The following is a 4,225-nucleotide window of genomic DNA, read 5'->3' on the forward strand; positions in this document are numbered from 1 at the left end:
ATTAGTACTTAGAAAAATGTCTTAGAAATTAAATGTTAGTGTTTTTAACATTCTATGTTGTATTCAGTTTTACACCATCCCAGATGTTGGTTCTGGAAGACTTTTGATCTTCTGTGAACCAAACAGACTTCTCTCCTCCAGGCTCAAGTGATACTGCCCTCCAGGAGATACTAATTTTATGACCTCCTGTCCTCTGATAACACAAAAGGAGCCTAAGTGAGAGTTCCCCTTTGATCTGCATTTTCCTTCCTGTACTTTGAATACTTACCCATCAATAGTTTAGTTTTAAATCCTTAACACAAACCTGTTCAAAATTAAGAAATTTGTTCAAAATAAGAATGTTCAATACACCTTTTACACATGCCGTAAGATTAACTGTATTAAACACTAAAAATAATCATTTTTCCTCAACAATACATATAATGTATGTATGTACATTATATCTATGTACATACATAGACATAATATAAGGATAGACCCTCATGGACCGCTCTCGCCTATTGTCGCTGACGAGATTTAGGGCGGCCATCTTGGAGCGGTATTCCACTCAGCGTTATGTGTTTAGCAGCACAATGACGTATCAGCGGATTTAATCGATCATAACACACTTTTTGTTACTGTAAACCATATTCAAACATCTATCAAAGCTACATTTATAAACAATTGTATTTTTAATACATAGTTCAGGATATTTAAATATCCTTAGTGGCTATAACAATAGAATAGGAATGGAATATTCTGATATCGATGTATGAAGAGCATATTACAAAGCACACAGCCGTTCATAATTTATTTAATACATTATTTAGTAATATTAATACATATTTTATATAACTATACAAACACTAATAATGATTAATACTGAATAATATATATCGGATACATGTTTATATGTATGCATATATATGTATTAAGCCGACGAGTTCCAGCTTCAGAGATTCAGCAGCTGAGATTGAGTCCAAAATCCGATGAGATCCATTCATGCTGCAGTGAATCCGTCTCTCTTTATAGATTTCTCTCTCTTCTTCCTCACATCGTGTCTTTAAGAAATTTTCAAAACAAAAGCTGAAGATTTAGGATGTATCTTACTTTGACAGAGTGAAAGAATATAAATAATAGTCTTTACCACCTGTGTAAACTTTGCTGGTGAATGTTATAACACATAAGTTTTATAATATGTGTTATATTGTTTCATTTCTAATATAGGCCCTTGTGTCAGATAATCTAAGTCAATATTAGAGAATAATTATTTTTTTTTAGATGTACAGAATCTCAGTTAGCCTTCATAGCGGGGCTGAACCCGTATTACACCTGCGATCTCCTTCAGATGCTAATGATGTAAAANTCCATCTTACTTGTGAAATGTTGTCTGTGGAGCCCTCACATCAATAATCCATCGACCAGAACAACAATATCCCTCAGTGCTGAGGCATCTTCTGCTGTTTTGGTTGAGCAAAGTAGGAGGGACGACCGCTCCAAGATGGCCGCCGTATTTCCTACGCCAGAGCAGCCAATGCGGGGTCTACTCTTATGTCTATGGTTCAGTACTAAACTCAGGCTTACGACACTTCCTAGAATGACCTCTAAACCAATAATACAAAATAAAATACAGAAAAAATCCGAGCCTTTTATACACTTCCCTAAAGTCTCTCTGATACATCTCAGTTCCCAAATATCCAAATTAGTTTGGTCGTTCCACTGAGCCGAAACTAGCAACTTCTCCAAGATCGATTCCGTCCCGTTAGTGAGTTTTAGGGTCCTCATCTCTGTCCACACCAACAGTCTGAGTGTTCGCTAGTTCGGCCAAGTCCGTCACAAATTTGTCGAAAATCCAGGAAACGGCAGAAATCCTGTTATCATGAATAAATCCCGGGTGAATCCCGCTGAGTGTGTCCCCACAGGACAAGAGGCTTTCCTGTGCCCAGACTTCTTGTCGAGAAAATTTTATCAATTTCTTTGAGAGATTGGTTGACCAGATCCATAATTTGTATATTTGGAGAATGTGCAAAGAAAGGCTCCGAAAATATAGAAAAAGACAGGATTGTAGGTTATTTAGTTTTTATAACTTTTAATGAAATATTTTCACAGGATTTGTTCCCATGTTCACGCTGCAATGCATTCTGGGTAAATGAGTGCAAAGTTCCAACTGTCTGGCTCCTCCAGCCAAACAGTGACGAATAACTTTATGAAGCTTTTTTGATTTGAACCGAAGCTCATTGAAACCGATCAGAACGTAGAAACAACAAGAGGCGATGAAGAGGAGGAGCAAACAGAGGAAGAGCTGGCCGTAGGAGCTGCTGCCGCCTTCAGGTTCATAATGAAACAATGAATGAGACTCACCTCTGGTCCCTGTGTGATCCGGTTCGGTTCTGAAGCTCTTTCTCCGGTTCGGGAACAGCTGTTTAGGGTCCGGTTGGATCAGCGGTGTCATATGCAGTACCGGCAGCAGTAGCAATTAGCTCCGTTAGCATTTCAACGAGCTCCCAGCGCTGCCTCTCTGATGTTTCTCCCATCATTTGTAACTCTGGTGCAGTAACAGCTCTTTAAGGCATTTATTTTTAGCTCGTTAAATTAAAGATCACATGTTGGAGCCTTTGTCAATTTTGCTCATACAAATGACTCAAAGTCTTATGGAGAGAAATGTTGGCAGCTCTCTGCCACTGCATTCTTCTTTTTTGTGTGTGGGAAGTGATCCAGACTCATCTCAGTTTTTTTTATTTTATTTTTTTAATAAATTACAGCCAACAGCAACACAGTGTGCCATTATCTGAAATGACCCCAGTCGAACGCAATATGATAAACAACTACTGGGGTAAAGTTAACATTCCTGTGTTTACTCTGTAGACTCCGGTACAGAATGGACCTGATGATGTCATCAACCTATCGGTGAAAAAATGACAACCTCTGTGGTTGAAAAACAAAAGATGTACATTTTTAAAAAGTAATTGAGTTTTTGTGTATCACAAACAGCAATATATTTATTCCAACATGTTAAACTAATCTTGGATCCCTCTAACCGGATTAAACCTTCAGCAGAACCAGAACCGGGCTCGGTACCAGCATCCATTTTTCACGACTGACTAGAGGTTTGAGAAGACAGAGTAAAAGTACTGAATCAGGAGAACTTTCTATGTTCAATGAAAGTAAAGCATTAATGGTAGCAGCTCCTTTAGTGGCCTGCGATCTCCTTCAGATGCTAATGATGTAAAAACGTGGTTTTGCCATAGTTCTATGGTTATGGACATGGTTCTTGTACAGGAACTTACTGTAGCACTAGCCCTTGTCCTGAACCATGTCTCATTAAAGTGTCTAATTCGAGATTTTGAGTTGAAATCTATGGAGCCCTGGAGGGGACATGGGGATTTTTTTTTTGTTTTGCGTTCCCTTCAATATGCTTACTGCAATATTTGCTGGTCTATTTTGTATACAGTCACGAATGTCAATTTAACATTTCACATATATACATATGTAAAGAGCCTAAATGGTGATAGAGGGCCCCACTGGGTTAATTCAGGGAATCTCATCTGTCCGTGTGTCAATCATCTCCAGGCCACTTCTTTGTTCTGTCATGATTATCGATTTATTCAATTTTGATTATCATGCTTCAAACTTTGCAAGGACTGCGACACAGACTGACCAGGAGAAACTATGCACAAGTGCTGCTTCCTCATACACACAAAGCCAGTCACCTTCCCATTCATACCTGGTGACGTCACATCGACACACCCACCACCCAGGTGTCAAAGCCACGTGCTCCTGTCATATCAATAATTACTTATTTCATTCATATGGCTCTTACAGAGCCTCAGTGAAAACGTGTTTATTGTTATTGACTCTTTGGTGCAAAAAAAAGTTGATTATTGTCTGGATGTTTATGTCTGTTAAGGTTGAGATGAAACCACATGGAAACGGCCCTTCAAACCATTCAGATACAACAGAGACACAATCAGACTGTCAGATGATTTATTACCCCACGACAATAACTCAAACAGTCCAAATAGTTTGGATGTATTTTATTTCTTTCCTTCTTACGGAAAGTTTCTGTTTATATCATAGGTTTGTGGTGCCTTTCTATACTAAAGAAAAAAATATAAAACTTCAGATATTTCACAAATATCTGAAATATATTTGTGAAATATATATATAAACCTTACATAACCTTGTATTAAGGAAAAGTACGGCGGCCCGTAAGAAAGGCTTACAGTATTCAGTTATGCCGCATGAA

At 38.1% G+C, this 4,225-nt stretch overlaps 1 long non-coding RNA gene across 1 annotated transcript in view; it reads left to right on the plus strand.

Annotated features, from left to right (window-relative positions):
• LOC107835237 (uncharacterized) overlaps positions 1–2,032 on the plus strand; it is a 3,955-nt gene extending 1,923 nt beyond the window's left edge. The window contains exon 3 of the long non-coding RNA XR_001661060.1: positions 1,846–2,032. This is a non-coding gene — a long non-coding RNA (uncharacterized LOC107835237). The remainder of the gene's footprint in view (positions 1–1,845) is intronic.
• Positions 2,033–4,225: the final 2,193 nt, after the last annotated feature.

Source organism: Poecilia formosa, unplaced genomic scaffold (assembly GCF_000485575.1).
Source record: "Poecilia formosa unplaced genomic scaffold, Poecilia_formosa-5.1.2 Scaffold1294, whole genome shotgun sequence".
Classification (NCBI taxonomy): domain Eukaryota; kingdom Metazoa; phylum Chordata; class Actinopteri; order Cyprinodontiformes; family Poeciliidae; genus Poecilia; species Poecilia formosa.